Source organism: Ptychodera flava, chromosome 6, assembly GCF_041260155.1.
Source record: "Ptychodera flava strain L36383 chromosome 6, AS_Pfla_20210202, whole genome shotgun sequence".
Lineage (NCBI taxonomy): Eukaryota > Metazoa > Hemichordata > Enteropneusta > Ptychoderidae > Ptychodera > Ptychodera flava.
In genome coordinates, this window is record NC_091933.1 from 35717484 (window position 1) to 35737604 (window position 20121).

The 20121-nt window shown below is 38.8% G+C and overlaps 1 protein-coding gene across 4 annotated transcripts in view; it reads right to left on the reverse strand.

Moving 5' to 3' along the window:
- The window catches only part of LOC139135616 (uncharacterized), a 97972-nt gene that overhangs the window by 60149 nt on the left and 17702 nt on the right, over window positions 1-20121 (reverse strand). The window contains exon 1 of one of the 4 annotated variants that reach the window (XM_070703108.1): window positions 18796-19045. The exons of the other annotated variants lie outside the window; for them this stretch is intronic. The gene's annotated coding sequence lies outside the window, so the exon portion shown is untranslated. Of the gene's footprint in view, window positions 1-18795; window positions 19046-20121 lie in introns of those variants that run through there. 4 annotated transcript variants of the gene reach the window in all.

Consider the following 20121-nt stretch of genomic DNA (forward strand, 5'->3'; position numbering starts at 1 on the left):
TGGACCATCGGAAGGTGCTCCTTGTCAGGTATGGGGAGAGGGTGATATAATCGTGAGGGGAGGGAGAGGGGAGAGGATTGTTTTAAAATCGTAGCGGGAGAACATTTACTAACAGTTTTAACTCTCATTTACAAATTTTCATTTTGATCAACACGTTTGTTAGAAATACCAATGAATAGTACATCCACGTGAAACACCGCCTTTTGTTATAATTTTTCGAAACTGACTGATTGGCTGCCACTGAAAACCTATGTTCACGTCAGTGTAATCTCTTGAAATCTTTCATTAAAGAATCTATTTACCAACCTTTCATATGTTGGACCCTTGCCAGATATTTAGCAGGGATTTACTTGATTCCAAAGTTAGTATAACTATTTTTCAGTTCTGCAGATTATGAAGATTCTGTGCACCAACTTCTGTAATATTGGGCAGCGTATTCTAATAGAAACGCACATTGGAAATTTGAGTTGAGATGTAAAGTGGGTGCAAATTTGCAATGATCCGCTCGTATGCAAATTTTGAGCAATTGACATCATCTACATGACTCACAGCTTGGTTATCCTCAGACCAGATGTTCTTCAAGTCAAAAGCATATTTGAAATGATATATATGCTTACTACGCCTAATTATGCAAACCATGCCATCACAAACATGGTAATCATATCTGGAGATTAAAGAAGACATCGCTTTGACAAGATTTGGTTCGGTCGGATTAGGGTTTCTTTGGTCATCCATTAGAACAGTAGGCTCACACAATTGATAGATATCGGCACCGCATATGCCCAAGGCAGACGCACATACATACTGCAAGATATACAGATATGCATCGGCACCGCGTATGCCTAAGGCAGATACACAGACACACTGCAAGACAGATAGACATCGGCACTGCATATGCCCAAGGCAGATACACAAACACACTGCAAGACAGATATACATTAACACTGCATATGCCCAAGGCAGATACACACAGACACACTGCAAGACAGACAGATAGACATCGGCACTGCATATGCCCGAGGCAAACACACAGACACACTGCGATGCAGACAGACATACATCATCACCACATAATATTCTGAGAGCAAAAATGACCAGTATAAGTCGACATGTTCTTCCAGAACACTTTTCATAATAACCGTCAACACAATATTTTTCGGCAAGGATCGACAGTGCGCCCAAGCATGTATCTGAAAGTTAGGATGTACGCAAATCAATTTCTTACTATGAATGTAGGTAATTGTCATTTTAGCTCATGATTAACAAGTATGATTACATTCAAAAAACTTACTGAATGACTTTACAGTTTTTCTTATCGTTTCATCAAATAAGGCATAAAAAAATCGAATTTGAAATTAATGTTGAAATGAAAAGTCGTAGCCTAATATTTTAGTACAACAAGAATAAACTGCATCATGGGATCGCTCATGTCGCAATTTTTTCATCTTACCACTATTCATCGTTTTCACCTGACAGTAATTATCTCCTTCTCCGCTACTGCTCACATAAATGACAAATCGGAAACAAAAACACAATGATGGTTCAAGTTCAGTCACTGCATAAGAGATGCTCCCATTAAGAACAGACTCTAAGTTCAGATCAACAAAATACGCTCAAGTATACGATCTCTCTCTATTGCTCCATCTCTTTCAGCTTTTATCCCCTTACTTGTCTCCATCCATCCGTCTGTGTTCAGTGACTGTTTCAACATCTCTTGCCTTACTCCCATATTTATCTCTCTCTGCCTGGTTGTCTATTCCTCCCCGACAGACTCTCTGTCCTTGACCGCTCCTTAAATTTGTTTCACAATTTCTCTCGCTCTTATATACTTTAGAAATTACCTGAAACCGCCGTTCAGACGCGCACGGTGTAGAGTTATCTTGCCATTGCAACAATTGTCAATGATTTTAGGCGAAGAAAAGGCTGAGACCCGCCATGACATAGCAAGCCCTCATAGAAGGACCCACTTAGGCTACATTCTATATCAATGGTTTATGTGTAACAATACTTGTTGGATGTGCACATGGTCTGATGCCTATAAATCTGATCTGTTAGAGTGAGTGTACAATTGTGTCGGTCCTGCTGTGAAGGGGCGTTTTTTTATAATGACTGCCAGTCTCGTCCTCGCTTGAAGTCACTGATACATTGTCAAATAGCCAACAGACTTTAAAGCATCCCTGCTTAGCCGCCTAACTTGTGATTTGCGGCAATTTCTTCAGTAGCTCTGTAAATACGTCTAAATTAATTGCTTTGTTTGTCTGCCCGGATATATCTCTCTATTCTCCTGTCCATATCCGTTTTTTCTGCTCTCTATTTTTAGCGTCAATAAAACACTTTCTCCGCGACGGGCTATATGACTCTCTTGTAATTATTCCACCTGCCGCAAATGACTCCGGCTTTCATAAAAATTCGCAATATCCTACACAAAGACAGTTGTGTGTAGCGAATAAATTGCTGCTGAAAGTTTCATTTTGTAGATCAGCAGACGTAATGGTACCTTCAATTCACCCGAACGAACTAATACCTTAATTATGGTTGGTGTCTGAGGAGATTACAACTTCGAAAATTGTACAAAGATGAGCTGGAAGAAAATAATGCTATATGAGATTATCTCAATGACATCGGCAACAGAGATAAGAAAGCCCACTCTATTTCAGCATAATCCGCATTAATCCCTGTTGTTTATTGGTTATCATTTTTCTTAAATCGATTCTGTACCTGAAAAAGCCTTTGGATTTAGTGTGTGCCTTGTGATTGACGTTTGGCAATATTGGTAAATTATATAACTGCATTGAAGTAGGTAAGAGCAATAAAATCTAATCTTTACAAGGTTGTGGATTATTTCTGAAAGACATTGAGACATTTATTGTATAGAATCTGATGTATTAATAACTCAGGGCTTGTGTTCGTTCTGCGTGTACAAAATAGCAATGCCTCATATGCAATGATTTTACAGTTAGGAGAGTTGAATGGAGTCGACAGCATTGTGTGAGTTTGTGGAGAACAGTTGACGTGCAAGTCACAATGTTGATACAAATACATGAATGCCGTTGATGACACCACTGACTAACAACCAAAAATACATGACTAAACCGCTTCACCTTTGAGTGACATACATTGTTTCAACTGTTAAAGAACGACTGAAGCAGTCCGGTTTTGAATCTTACAGCCATTAAGGTAGTATGCGCCTCAAAAGTGAAAGACGTAAACTTTTGTTCAAACTTTCCTTAAGGAATATTTCAACCATTCTCTTTCAAAATCAAAAATAAAAATCGGGGGTCACCCTGAAAATTTTGGTACCAGAGAAACAAATAACCCAAGATTTTACCGATATTTAAATTTCAAAATGGCCGCCATCCCTGAGTTAACTCTACGGAGAAAAATGAACTTTCGAAAAACTGAGCCGGTGAAAAGTTTTCTTACACAGATGGCTTTAAAATGAACCCCCACAAGTGGTATTTCAGAAAAAAAGGACAAGTTTGAGAGTCCGAGTATCTATGATTTGCCAAACGACAAAGCCACAGTGACGGCGCCATGACATCCCTTTATCACTCTTCCAGCGGTCGTGGATTGCGCAAAGGATAAAAAAATAATTGCATAATACACCGAACTCGTCAATTGTGTCACTTTATTACTAGAATACACTCACGTTATTTGACTGATATCGCTAACGGCACGAGATACATTGCTTCTCACGAGAAACAGCGTTTTCACAAATACGACTCTTTGCAGCAGGCAATATTTTGTGTGACGATATCCATTACTTTCCATTATATACGAGTTTAATTAAAGTGGGCTCCATTACTAAATCGTCCCTCTGCGTTCTTATCCGTGAACATAATGCGGGATCAATGCGGTCCATAAATCATTGTACGTTTTGTGCAATGTGCAATTGTCCATGCATACAGGATATTGTACAACCAACCTGTTTGATCGATGGCACAGGAATAATATGTTCTAGATTGATTTTTAATTACTTAACTTTCACGGTTATTACTAATTAATGTCGAGGATGATGACTAGAAATGATTTTATTATGATATGTACCATTAATCAGCAAACTGCGAATTTCACATTCTTTTGTTTCAAAGCTGTGCCGAGGTAATATTCAGATTTAAAATGGAATGCCACATGTGTTTCATTGCATGAGTTGTCAGTTTAAACCCAGTGAAAGATTAGAATTATTATGAATTCGTTGAATGGTAACAGTTGAGATAAGATGGCGCCTCTCTTAATTAGCTGTTTTGTGCTTATCATCATCATCGTCATCATCACTGTTGCTTTCACAAATATATTTGTCCGGAACTTGTTGATACAGTTACATAAAAGTTAATTCATGCTATTGTGTTTATTCTGTTTTGGGCTAAAATACCGTATATTGACTCGATATCACACGTGCAAACCAGTCTCTTGGTCGGTGACTGACTTCTAAGGAACCCTCTGACCTAAGGTTGGCTTAAGAGCTTTGTCATACACCCTCGATAGACTGTATTTTCGGTTTTCGCGTTTATCACAAGAATCTCCTTTCACAGTTACAGTAATCCTGAAGGATTCGCTGTCTTCCTGAAAACGAGCTATATTGCCGCTATTTCACCGCATGTAGCACCTATTTTGTCTCGTGGAACAGCAGTCGAGAACGTTATCTCAATGATAGGGAAGTACATGTATCAAAAATTCAGCCCTGTAAAGTTAACACGGCAGTGACACAAAATGGTCCTATCGATTAGATTATTGACATTCATTAAATATGCAAATAAGCAAGTAATAAGAATCTCATGCTCATAAAACTTTCAACATAACTAGATCTAAGTATGATCAATGAATATCAGAGGTTCCGTCAAAATCGGTGCACTAAATATTGATATATAGCCTAATTACAGAAACTAATCGAATATGCATATAAGCTATTAATTTGAATTGTCTTGGTTACCAAATTTACAATGTAACTAGATCTAAGTATGATCATTGCATTGGAAAATTCCGGTCATAATCGGCCCTCTCAGTGTCGATATATAGCCTATTTACAGAAAGTCATTAAATATGCAAATAAGCTAATAGTAAGAATGTGATGCTAATAAACCCGACAACATATATAGAACTAAGTATGACCAATGGATAAAATAGATCCAGTCAAAATCGGTGCATCCAGAACTAATATGCAGCCTAAATACAGATTCATTAAATATGCAGATGAGCTTATAATCTGCATGTCACGCCCGCCAAAGTTTTCACATATTAAGACCATATAACAGTTTGAGTAACTGCATAATTACATCAAATTTTGTAGAATGATTATTGAGATATAGTCTAATGCGCAAATTCATGAAGTATGCAAATGACTGTTAATTATGCAGACCACACCCACCAAAGTCTAATGAGATCTAGCGATATGATGATGCTATGTACCAAATTGCATGACATTCTGACCTATGGCTTCCAAGTTATGACACGACAATATCCGACTACGGATGGACGGGCAGACGGATACAAACAAGCGCGTACTCGCGCGCGCACACACACAGACATTATGGCTCCATGAGACACTGCTTGGGCCTCCGGTCCACGGTGTCCAAAAGCCATTTCTTGAAAAGTGTCTGGTATTGTCTCTGATGACTGTATGCAAGATTTGAAATAAAAAAAAAACGAGTTACAAGACTGACTTTGTTCTTATATATCAAATTAAAATTAAATTGATATGCTGTAGGACTTACAGAGCATTATCTCTCGCATATTTTGTAATTTTGTCACTGTACCAAAATTAGAAGACCTGTTGAAACCATTGAAAGAAAGTGGCAGATACAGAAACAACCGAAACAAAGCGGAAATTACATGAACCAATATTTATAAACCTCGACACTGGAGGGTTACAAGATTTGCCAAGTTAAAGATTGCTATCACAATGTGAAATATGCCTGTTATGAGTAAAATATAAAAAGACAAGATAGAAGAGTCGAATCTAATATAGTTGGCTGGGGAGTCAGTATTCGGGTATGTTTTGCTAAGAACGCAATGGACTCTCCGAGGAATGTCTTTCCAGGATTTAACGATATTTTGAAACTGACGTGCCTTTGCTCCGAAAAGAATCAAGTAGGTATACTTTATTGCACAGGTATTAAGATAAGACCCAGAGATGTAAGGTCCGTTGTAGTAAGAGGAATGAGAAAAGCCGATGTGATGGGAAAATCCGAGGAAAAGAAGACTTTGAAACGCACTGAAAGCGGAGAGGACGGGACCTCCCCAAGCGGCTTATCTAGAAACTCGCCCACATTATATCAATAGTGTTGTCCCTGCCGTTTCTTTTGAGATTTATCTTTACAAGGGATCATCAAAAAAGCAAAGTTTTAGTCTCCACGTAATAAAACAGGGTTAGTGTTTCCTTATGGTTGTCATCACTGAGCCGTAGATAAGAGAAATTCCCCGATGGAGTGATTTTAATTATAAACAGTAATAAGCGGTTTCCCCTCTGCTGTCGATGTTTGTACATCTTTTCTTATCGTTAGTGACGTTTTCCCAGGCTAATTATCTGAACAAGATTTAAAGTCACTTTTCTTTGCTTCAAAATTCAATAGAAGAATAGGACCGGAGGAAAATGATAATCCTTCGAGATTTGATCAGGAAATTGCAAACTTTAAGTAAGAAGCTGGCTATCATACGGCTGACGGATTGTGAAACTTAATTTCTTGGTTGGAGGTGGGGGGTAGGGGTCAAACCTTGATTAGTTTTCTGAGCGTAGGAATCGTAAGAAGAATGATATAACATACGATAAGATCTACTTTGCAATTTCGGGGTCCACTTGAAGTGGGAAGGGGGGTCACGGTAGGGTCAGTACACAAATGGAGGAATTACTTTTCGCATGCGACAAGATTTCACACACCGTGGCCTCGCACTGACTAGAGATTGTATTCAGGTGTTGCCGTGTGATTTCCGCGGTTATATTTGTTAATGTTCAAGAAGAAATTCTTGGTTTTCTTAGATTCCGGTGGTTCAAAATTCCTCGGCGTATTGAATTTTAAATCGAAGTCACGTGTCCTGTAAGCACTGTTTTTGATCGACACAACTATTTTTACCACAACTTTGAATTCAAATTATGCTGCATCATTTAAACAATGATGAATTTAATCAACTTCAAGTTAATGTGTGATGAAGACTTTTTTAAACACCGCAAAAACTTTCACAGAAGAATGGTTATATAGAAGAGACCTGTATTTTCGAAGAGAATCTTGCTAACGATATTAAAGCAATATCATCATCTTCCTTTTTCCAGTGTCAGAAGGAACGTCATGCTGTAGCAACGTTTGTAGATGGGCATACTCATTTGCCAAAAATTGAATGGAAATTTGAAGAACGTACAGTTGAATTTAATCATGATCACCCTCTGAAACAAGTTAGCTTTGATAACAACTCGCTGAGAGTCCAGCTTTCACCTAATTAATATAGGTAATTTCTACCGGCAAGTTAATAATGATGATTTCAAATAAACCAGGATTTTGTCGTAAAATCAAACGAAACATATCTGGTATCGTCACTCAGTAGATCACGACGAATTCTGGAATTCTATCCTTTTTTTAGAATCTTCATCATGTATGTGAGAACTCCTCGAAGTATTATCTCTTTGAAAGAAGAAGCTTCTAACTTGCTGATCCTCCATTTGCGTATTTTAAACAGTAAAAATGATTTTTTTTTGGTTTTATAAATGCTTTTGATTGGCTTTGTGACTCATTGATCATTAGCGATACATTAACTGGAGATATGATTGAAGGAAATGGCCCGGCGAAAAAAATTATTCTATCGACTCAAACACTCATACTCAAGGCGAACACGTTCAAGGTATAACCTTGGAAACACGAACATTGGCCTTCCCTAAGGGGATCCTGTAACTGCCCTGTGTCACGCCGCTATGAAAAAATGAAACCTCTGGAAGCATCATCGACATTCAATTTCACGGTGAGTACATTCGTATCCGGCCAGTTGCACATGGCTTTTGACAATTTTGACAACTGCCATGAAGAAAGGAAATTGATCTGATATAGAGGCCAACGTCAAGTACAGAGATACATACAGCTGCGTCGGCAACGTGCCATTTCCCCTGGAACGAACATAAGGACCGAACGTAAAGACCACTATTTCATCTGGCACAAAATAGATCAAAATGAATATTTTATTTTATTATTTTATGTTATTCATTGATCATACTTTGTCCCGTCACTGACTTGGAAAATTTATTCCCGTAGTATTTGCAGGCAACTTTGAAAGAGTCCAGCGGGCTACATAGATTGGAATACCGTCGTCTGCGCATAAGTTTTTGAAATTCTTCAGCGGTTAAGGGATCACGCCTACATTTTTAGACAGCGACAACATCTAATTAAAAGGCGTTTTGACACGAAAAGTATGTAAATCTGTAGATATCTGATCGCTTATAGCAAGAGGCGCGGTGTGTACGTGAGAGCCAAATAAAATGGCGGCGAAAGGGCCGTGCGAGTGGGTAGCTTTGGAGCTGGCAGGACTCGGAGGCAGTTGTCGTTTTCGTGAAGAGAGACTGACGAGAGGTGAACGCGTGCGCACTGCAAATTGCAACAGCAGGGCAGTTGTGAACATATTTTACTGTCCCCTTAAAGTTGTTGATTTTTTTAATAATGCATTTACTGAGTTCTTAAGTAATGCATGCCCATCATTCACTGCAGTTCCTCGAAAAGGGTTCTTGCCTTACTAAATAACTTCGCTTAATTATGGTTAATTAGAATCAAAGAATACCTGTCAGTTAATTATATCAAAGATGTCGCTAATGTTCTTCCCAAAGAAAGTCGATAAACCCTGCCTTTGTAAAGTTCATGTTGAATTTGGCATCTACATGATCGATTTGGCATCATACCTCCATTTTAATAGCTGTAACTTTTTGAGACGTGTATTCAGTATTTTTGCTTTGTTTGTATAATGTGTAATTACCGTTCAACATAACTTGCATGGATGTGATGGCTGATCGTTTATGACTTGATTTAAGTCCCGACGGGGATTCAGTTTGCATGATATCACATTGGTGAGTCGAAGACTTTTGAAATCAATGTATTGTAGGGAGGTGAAAAAGAAAATAACTTGTTATATGGAGTGTAAATAATGGAAATACTTTCAAAAGTTATCAAAAGTCTCTTAAAAACGGAGTCAGTATCATTCTTTTCATCCAATGTTGATCTCAGAGCCAGAGGGACGTGTTCAGAAATAGATAAGGGTTGATGTTTTGTTGTTGCTCAGAAACCGTCTGGCAACTTGTTTATAGAATACAAGTGAGACGTTTCTATGGGGATGATGTTTCAAACAGCCCATCAGAATTCAAATTTACAACTCATTTCGTCCAAAGGGTCAGAGATAAACGTCCTTAAGGGCCATTGGGTTATGATAATATCCGTGTTCATAGGCGAACCATTTGGACTTCTATTTACGTCACTCTATATATAGATAACAACTTGCTTTAACATATGCCAGTGAACAGCGAGTGTAGGTGACACGAGATTTTAACAAATGCAGTTAAACGAAATGCAATGTATCCAACGTCTCGTATGGACCACTTGATCACGTTGGACAATCACCGAGTCCCCCTGACTTTCATGGTAATACGCATGCCACAGGTACCTACTCGTGTCCAATTTGCACGTTTTACTAAGCTCCCCAACAATTCGATTCCGAATACGACTCGAGGCATCCAGAGAAATCCTTCGGAATCCGATGTCAAGGCTAGTTAATCTAATCGTATGTAAAAGCTAGCATATCAGCCACAGTTGTCTGAGCTAGTTTGCGTAAAAAACCCGATGCATTGACGATAACTGTCGGCAACCAACCCTGGTGAAGGGATGGCCCACAGATGTAATTACAGTAAGTGGGGAGTGGGCGACCATGCTGTGTTCACTGTCACATTTTTATTAACGAATCTTGCTTTTGTTGAGTCGACACTGCCTACGCTACCGATGAAAAACGTTGAGTTTATTTAGAGGCCTTTAGAACTGCAACGAAGGTCAAGGAGAAGGGACATATTGCCATTTTCAATCATGAAAGCTCCGCAAATCTGTTTACGTTTGTGCAATATTAACATCAGTCCAAGGTCTTGTGGAGAAAGAGGATTTAAGGAAGGTCACTGATAAATAATCGATATTTTGTGGGAATGATGGTGAACGTATAGAGGTTTAAATAAAACAATATCTGCATATGAGCAAAGGAGTAGACGTATTTCTGCTGCGGTTCGTGCGCGCACATGTCTTTAGCAATTTGTATCACCATCACGTGGCTGCTTTCCAGCTCGTGCCGATAGGAAGACAGATTTCACTGTGTTACATTAGTCCGCGACAAGCATATCTTTGATAAACAAATTTGGGGTCTACAAGACCGGGAAATCCTATATATGTTATTTCTGTGAAACCTTACCAATATGGTGCCGTCTCCATGGGGTCTTGCAAAGGCTCAAAACTCAGGCGGGTGTGCAATGTTGCCAATACGAATATTTGGGGTAGCAAATGTATTTATAGCAGAGTCGAAAGAGTCTATCAAACTACAACTGTTTTACTGAACAAAATTCATGTTGCAGTAGAAATATCATTCAGCGAAAAGTAACATTTGAACACACAAGGAAATGCTCACCTACTTGAATAAATCAATATTTGATGTTAACTGATAACTCGATTGTTATCACTACTATAGTAATCGTTTTTACGCACTTCACGTGTATTCATACGACTCAGATGCATTGTCATCGACCCATGATTGGGTAAGAACTCCTGTGTTAAAGGGCATGTAACCGTAACTTTGGATGAGTTTTTTTACCTTTTTTGTTTTGTATGTTAATTCCAAGTTCTAGTTCTACGTCCAAAAACATGTTGAAAGACCTACCATTTAGCTTGTCAAAATAGCATCTATTTGCCATTCAGAGAGAAATAAACATTTGAATACGAGGAAATACGCACCTACTTGATTAAATAGTCATTTTTGCGCACTTTACCTCTGTTTGTATGATTGATATCACAGTTATTGTTAACACTTGAATTTCTAGTCTTGCCTAGAATTCAGAGGTCAACAACTAAATGCAGTCTGCACATACAGAGGCTGAGTTTACCACAGGCGCTTGGAGTCGCACATGTGGTATGCTTTTAATACTCAACACTGAACACTCCACGCGCCTGTGGAATGACAAGCGTAACACTGTGTATCCCATCATGCCTTTGGGAGTAGAACAAGAAACTGTAGGTGATATTGAAAACAAAAAATAGTGAAAAGAAATCGTCAAACGTTACAGCTACTGACCCTTTAAGATTAAGACTTATTATATGTTGGAGTTACTGCATGTCTCGCGGGGTTTAGATGAACGGTTTCGCCGAATCTTTTGTTCGTAATTTTTAAGAAGTTGCAATGGATCAAAGGATTAAGTCATCGTCGGCGGTGGTAAACCGAAGGTCGACTGTCCAGTGGGAAAGAAAGCACGAATATGACTCTCATATCCTGCAGATTAAAGATACATAATTTATCTTTGGTGTAATTTTGATTTGAATTATTAATCTATACGGCTTGTGGTCATAAATCTGTCGACTGTTGTTTAAAAGATATTCAATAAATGCACAGTATTACTACCAAGGCTTTGTTGATGTACATTAGATTAAACACGAGGTTAACAAATGGTCAAAATGTCATCAAATATCACGGTCTGGCTTAGGATGTAAACGTTTATTCTGCAGTTAATCTCTCCCTGCCAGGTATTCTGGTCCCTGGAGTGAGTGACATTAACATTCGAAAGTCTTATTAAAGTTGCAATAATTGAATATGACACATTCGCGACATATCATAATAACTCACTGTGCACATCTCTCGGACGAAAAATGTGCTAATTTACTGAAGGCGAGTATTCACAGTGAGTTTACATTTTATGTAACGAGGCGGCAGACAATTTGCCGTATTATCGTCATATGCTCGTAAGGTAACAATATCGTCCTCTGTCTGTTCTGATTATGTCATGATCGCCGATGCACGATGCCATGCCGAAATTGTGCAGACGACAGACAAACAGAAAGCATCGCTGTTTACGAGTCTTCTACACGGGCAATTCAGCGGTAACAGCGAAAGAAGAAACGCACTGTTCTACTTCTTTCCATCCGAAAAAGAAACCCGCTTTTTCAATCACTCCGTTGCCACGGTTACGAAGCTTTACCGTAATTTATCAACTGTGAAGCCATATGCGTATGTCAGAAAGGCCAGTACGAACCGTCGTTTCTGTGGCAACGATGACGCAATACCCAGCATCCCGTTTTGGTCCCTGGGCTACGATTTCAATGCGAACGGACGACATAGGAACAGGCAAGCCGAGACGAATATCACTGGCATGCTACCTAATATAACGCAAACATTTGAATTACTCTGCCACAATAATTTATCCTAAGATTAATAGTTTCAAATTTCAACAAATACAGACACAATGCATGCATTCCACGCCTTGAGACAGAAAGTTAGAGTTAGAGTCTAGAATTTCACTTCTACAATCTAAGAGGCCGAATCATTGTCGATTTGCGCATTTTTTAGGTATTTTCGATCACCCGTTGCGATTCAGGTGACACTCTTTGCACTTTAGACACACAACTTCAGATGAATTGCTGTACCTTAGGCAGCGAAGTGTGTAAGTGTGTGTGCATTAGGAAAACGGGGGTTTCCTTGATCATGTGAATCGAGCTGAAAATAAATTGTGTAATTTACACAAATGTATCCGTTATAAAACCGTTCCTTGCTGCAAGTAACTAAACCTACATTTCAGTTTTCTGGCATAAATTTCTTTTATTTTTTTATACATATATTGAACAACAGGCTTTGAATTAAACCACCTCTCTTACCTGCATTTTGGTTTAACCCAATTCTTGTCTACAGAGAAGCTGGATTTGTGGCAGAGAACTGGCTATGAGAGTTAAATATAAATCACCCGCTGTTATCACACATTAAGTTTCATGTCCACTAGGATGTGAACGCGCTGAATCACGTGGTGAGTGACGTAGGCGCCAGTGTGACAATTTCAATCGTTGATTTTATTGTAAATCATTCATTTATTTTATACTAAGTTATCCATTGTTATCTTTGGAAGATGATGTGAACATTTCTATGAAGCTCTTTAGCTTTATCACCTAATGAGTTTTTCCCTGCTTTTGTGCAAATAGCAAACGTTCCTATTATACTGTCAGTTGGGAGGAAACACAACAACAACAACAACAACAACAACAACATTATGCTAATAGGTAATCCATGAATCTTAAAGTTGACATAAAAAGGGCCCAAGAAAGACTGGCAACATATAAAAGACTACGTGAACTGGCGTAAAACACAATTATAACTGGGGACTAAATATCTATCAGCAAATGGCTTCGACCAACAATTTGCACCCTGCTCACATTTGAGTGAGTATTTCAGTACGCGACGCGGGCCTTCACGAGAGTAGTCATTACGTAAGATAGGAAATTAATGGGGAAGAAATATTTACGAAAAGGGACCGTTCGTCAAAAAACAAATTTGCATCTTAATGTTTTTAAAATATTGCATATCACAATCGTCTCTCATTTAAATCGAAAAAAAATTCAGTGAAAAATTCGAAAAGTTTGACTAACGGAGCGTGAAGTTGGCCCCCTTTTATTTCTCCTCTTAACGAAGGTTACACATGGTATGATATATCCCACGAGACAGCTGTTCGTTTTCCGCCTCGGGTTTAATTCCTGTCAGTGACGGGACACAGTGCATCAGTGTAATGCAAACAATGTCATGAAATTAATAATGTAAATGTGAACAGATTGACGATGTCACTTGGGCATTGAGAAGATTAGTAGGTGTATCGCGGATTCTAAGAAAACACAATGACGTCATGAAGATACGATACAGGATTTATTTCTCTTGTGTAATCCGGATAGAGTGCGACTAGAATCATCGATCAGCACAATAGGTTAGACAGGGGACGAATCTCTGTGCACACTACATTGCTTTCCTTTCTGGCAGCGAGCAAATGTAACGTAGCTTTGTTTGTCTGCATTAATCGTCGTATCGAGTATCGATATCCGTGTTGCAAGGTGACACGACCTTCTTGAAAATTTCCACTACTTTATCTAGATTTGCGGACGAATGCAGGAGTGGGAAAGGGGAAAACATGTGGGATAGGTTACATACACGGGAAGTGGAATTATCTTTGAGAAGATATTCGATATTCAGAGCGGAAAAGAGATTGAAATTTATCGGTCCTATGTATGTTGTTACTACATGTGTGTCAACTTTCAACACTGGGGATTTATCGGAACAAGCGGGGATCACAGCGATACGCAAATTTCGGATCGTATATCGTTTTCACCTTCTTTCACAAGTTAATGCCCTGCTTCAATTTAACGAAAATCCCGGCGTTACATGTCAACGAAGAGTTACAGAAATGGGAAATGAAACATTAAAGAATAAAAATAAAATCATCGTAGATTTCAAACAGACAGACGAGAACATAAAGGGACAAGGCAATTTAAACACAAACACACATATCTTGAATGTGTTTACTTGTAATCAACGACAGCACTGCCACAGCTTCCCTGGATTCTAGACCTGGAAAGTCAATCTCCGCACAGAAATTGTAGCGCGGTGTGGATAATTATAACCAGGACAGGTGTGTTAAGCTAATCTCCGCCCTTCTTTAATTAATGCTAATCGGCTGATCCGTCATCTCTCTTTAATTAATGATAATCGGATCGACTGTTTATTAGATATTGACGATCACACACAGTTTGTTTATTGGGTGTTCAATTTAATCTGCTGATATACACTGACTGTATATTGGACGTCAATAAGCCTACACAAATTGTTTATTAGAATGTTTCCTTTTCTCACGAATTTAGATCTTCTCAGTAAATATCAAAGTGTACCCTACTGTATATATAGAGTTGAGTTTAGCAATAAAATCAGAGAGTTGAATTTGGTCACAGACATCGTCGTACTCCGTCTCATTACTTGGCCATTCCGTCTCTCTCCATACTGGACCTTTCCCCAAGTGTATGTCACTACATTTGTTGGTGCCGAGACCAGGATTCGAACCTGGGTTCGTCAGATTCCGACGATCTACCACCCTTGAACCCTTCACATTTATTACATGGCCGTCCTATCACGACATTACCTTACTACACTGTTGATGAAAACGAGCTAAATGATCCAACTTTCGGAAACCATGAAAACCTCCAAAAGAGGTCCGAATATTTAGCGAAAATTCACAATCACTTCTGGAGGAGATGGTCCCAAGAGTATTTGAATGCATTACGTGAACAGGACAAAATCTCTGGGAAGGGGGCCTTACAAAATCACATTCGTGTGGGTGATGTAGTGCTGGTGGAAGATAAATCTGTACCACGAATAAAATGGTCACTTGCTTTAGTAGAAAGACTTGAAACAGGAAATGATGGTTTGGCACGTTCTGCTTACATAAGAACGCGATCTGGCAAGACTAACAGACCTATTACAAAACTTTACCCTTTGGAAATCAATCTTGAATCAGAGGACAATCAAAGCAACGTAGACATTCAAGGTATACGTTCCGTATCCAACAATAACGTTGACACCACACGACCAGTGCGTGCAGCAGCTATAAAGGCCCGAAAACGCATAAGAGAATTATCTTTTGACTGAATAATGGACATTACAGTGTACGGACACTTGTTACATAACTCGTGTAAATCTATGTGACACCTTTACAATGAGAGTTCTTTGTATCCAAAATTCACTATTTGTGTAACCTCAGTCTAATCACTTAGACTACTTTGAGATACAATGATTATGTATTTTTTTGCGATTAGAAATAAGAAATATTGTAAGACAAAGACATTTAGCTTTGCATAATATTTTTCTTAAAGTCGAGCCTAATTTTATAGATCTTTATACCGTTCAATATTGATATTACGTTGTGTCCCTTATAGCAAGTTTTAATTTCAAATATCTCTTTCTTACACGAATGAATCATGAAATTTTCATTTGAAGTGTATTAAAAAAAAAAAAAGTACTGTAATTCATTTTCGCGGGCGGCAGGATGTTGGAAACCAGGACAGGTGTGTTAAGCTAATCTCCGCCCTTCTTTAATTAATGCTAATCGGCTGATCCGTCATCTCTCTTTAATTAATGATAATCGGATCGACTGTTTATTAGATATTGACGATCACACACAGTTTGTTTATTGGGTGTTCAATTTAATCTGCTGATATACACTGACTGTATATGGACGTCAATAAGCCTACACAAATTGTTTATTAGAATGTTTCCTTTTCTCACGAATTTAGATCTTCTCAGTAAATATCAAAGTGTACCCTACTGTATATATAGAGTTGAGTTTAGCAATAAAATCAGAGAGTTGAATTTGGTCACAGACATCGTCGTACTCCGTCTCATTACTTGGCCATTCCGTCTCTCTCCATACTGGACCTTTCCCCAAGTGTATATCACTACACGGTGTGGGTAATTATAACCTAGCTAGGTTAGAATATTATCCACAGCGCGCTACAATCTCTGTGTGGAGATTGCTGGAAACGCTGACAAACAAAGCAATGCATACGACGGTAACTCTGAGGCTCATGGCTGGTAGATTTAATTTACTGGATCCATCGAGTAAGTAGGAGAAATCTGGCAAGGAAGAACTTACGCAAAAAACTAAAGCTACTACTAAAAATACTATTAAATACTAATGTTGGTTGTGTCTGACTGAGTAGTCGTTAAACTCGGTGTTGTGTAAGTTGGATCTTTTCCAGAAAACGTGGGCAACTTAAGTCCGAACTCTGAATCGGATGGACCCGGGGGATGTCTTGTCGATTCCTGACACATAAATGTTCCGACATTCAGCCGCGGAGGGAAAGATTTCTGTGTAAATGTCAATGTTCTTTGAAAATGAGCCGGGAGAATATCTGCTTTCTGTACACAGGTGTGCATCTCTTGCAGCAGGGCAACCAGCGGGTGTCATTTTCCCCAACAGTTATCACAAAACCATCTCGTGAGACAGCAAAATGTCAAAATGTGATCCCTACACTTTCCATCGTGCTGAAATCCGCGCTGACGTGCTGACAACGGGATTCGCACCGTCGGAAGGGGGTGTGGAAGGCAGAAAATAAAGAAAGAATTTGAACACCAATTTTTGGTGTGGGCAACTAACAGTAACAACAAAAATAACTCCGTGTTCTGGAGATGGTGTTCTGTGGAGTACAGTTGTGTGACAGGGTTTTTTTACAGGGTTTTTCCACAGAGACGGTAGGTACACCATGTATGATTATCAGTGCATATGTAGTGTACACATAACAGAGATCCCGTATCTGATAATTTTGTTTGCAAAACCGATCATGAGAACATTATCCTCTCACAGTCAACAAAGACAAAACTCGGCAAACGACCATACCCAGTCACATTGATTTTGGAAACGAATAGTGACATGTGAGTGCCACCATGAAAGAGTTCACAGGAAAAATGTGATTTTACGTCACAACGTGATATAGTAAATTTTCGAATTCCCTGTCTACTCACTAAAGGCCTAATGATGGTACCATAATGTTCCTGTACGACACAAACTACATCAGACGCGAAATACAAATACATGGTTACTGTGTGTCAAATCCAAAGTTCTTCAAATGCATGCGCTTCTAAATGCCGGGACTGTCCGGCGCAATACTAATCACAGAATATTCCTGCTGTATAATTCTAAGGTCACAATTTTGAACTAACATAGTAACTCACGCCGGCGTCAATAAACATATTAGCGTTATGTTTTTACCCAGTCGTAAATTACACATGACACGCGTCTGTTCCAATCTGACTCAACAGGTGTCCGCGCTGAAAATTATAGGAGAAGCGGCTAGAGAGAGAATAAACAGCGACCGTCTCAAAACATTGGCCACTTCTTTGTGTTGGGCCTGTATGTCAGCATTCTAGAAAGGTCATGAAGATCGCAGAAAGCAAACAGCGATGTAGAATGTAAATGAAAGGTTGACAACTACTTTTATTTTAACGATAGTTTGCGGTTTAAACTGGGTTGTTCAAAGGCAAAATTATATCAAATTTGACACATACACGTTTCTGAATTTTGGACTCATTTATAGTTGAGAGGTCTACTAACACGTTAAATGCGCATGCGTGACGTGACGTCGGTAAAATCAGTTCTCATAGCGAAATTTCAAATTTCGCGTTTGCATATTTTGTGATCTACTCGACTTAGACAATAAAGGGAAAAATTCTCTCGAAATACAAGTGCCATATTGCCAGTATCTCCTATAAGCAATTAGTTTTTTTACTCCTCGGGTTGCTACCCGTGGACTGTGATCATATTGTTGGTTGGTGTTTTTGTTGTTATTTCTGGGTATTCATGGAGATATCTCTTCTTCGTTCCGAGGAACGGGGTTACACCATGACCCTTTTAAAGTTCTAATTGGCGCACAATATCACACGTTTACTGATGACAACCTTCATTCATTATCCCCTCCCCTTCCTTCCGTAAAGACGTCAACTCTCAGACTGTATTATCAAACTACATGTAGGATATATAGTAGCATGGATAAATTGCGGATAAATCGGATTGCGGCTGCTATCCATTGTTGCCTCCACTGTTCACAACAATCATTAATCATTTGCTATGGTACTTGCCATGTCCAGACCGTTCTCGGCTCAGTTCAAAACCAACAGGTGTCGTATAGAATACTAAAGGTGTCCAAAATAGTGAACAGATATCGTTTACATAAAGTAGACCGTGTCTTCGGCAAATTTACAGCTATACATATGCAAGATATTTAGTGACTTTACCTGCCAAACTTCAACATATACAACTCCACATCCGTAACTGCTCCGCAAATCACGGCGATTTCACTTTGTCTTACTCGTGGTCAACAAAACACACAGAGAGAAATTCCCTGATCCCTGTAATGTGTCCAGACAGTTGACGCAATTTATCCGTCTTTCTCAAGTGGCATTTTAACGGCTATCAAATTTCCTTCGGATGGCGCTGCTCTACTACACTAGACTACACGTTTCTCACACTGTGGACGCTATGACGCATTCCAACGTTGGATCTCCACAGTGTACAGTGTGCCGAGTGGTGTCATTACTGTGTTGGAGTGCCAAAGACGAAATCTCCAGCTTTGTTTTCTCCAAGAAAAAATGAAAATGCAGCGTCCTTATTGTATAGTATATAAGGGCTACTTGATAGAACACGCTAAGTATTTATTTGTTAAGGTAAATTTCATGTGTCTTTCGAGTATATATTATGCCCCGTTGTGGGTTTACAGTCCCTACAAGAACCAATCCATTAATTAGATTACTAGGTTATCGAGTGATACATAATGGGCGGTTTATAATTTGTGACTTTTTAAAGTTATATTGGAAAACACCCAATGCATAACCACCCGCTGTCTGTTCAAAGAATGAGCTTGAGAATATTTAATCGCTCACAAAACTGCGGTTTTCAGGAGGTTATCTGTAACCTCCATAAATCTCTATAAATATAACATCAATCATAATTGTGATAAAATGCACCCATAAATGTAATATCGCCCATAAATGTAACAAAAATCAACTATGAATGTAATACAGTGGAATTTGATTGAGTGTCCGGTTTGCCTTGCACAGCTCGACGAGTCTACATGTTGCTTATCATTAGAAAAGTAAACTTTTGCAACAAATTCAGTCTTCGTCTTTGGTTGGTGTTAGATTACAGAGCGCAGCAAACGTTTCCCATACACTGTCTCGTCACGATCACTGTAGTCGTTTCAACATGTCACTCACAACAAGCATAACACTGCACTACATGCCCATCACCAGTTTTCTTTTAGGTGCACACTTTTAAATTGGGAACTTTATGAAGAAACAAGTAAATTCTTAAAAAAAAATCTTTTCTTCTTCTCTCGATGTCACCAATCACGGCAACAGTTCCTTCAGCATGCAGTCTGTAGTATTGCCAGTGCAGTCTACTCTATCAACAAGTTTGACACGATACAACACTGAATATTGTCAACCAGAAAATGCTAAACACTCCTGCATGAAACTTTAATCCCGCTTTATCTTTTGTCTCAGCTAAATGAAACTTTCTCAATTGACACTTCTCTGAGCTACAAAATAGACTTGAAGATTTTG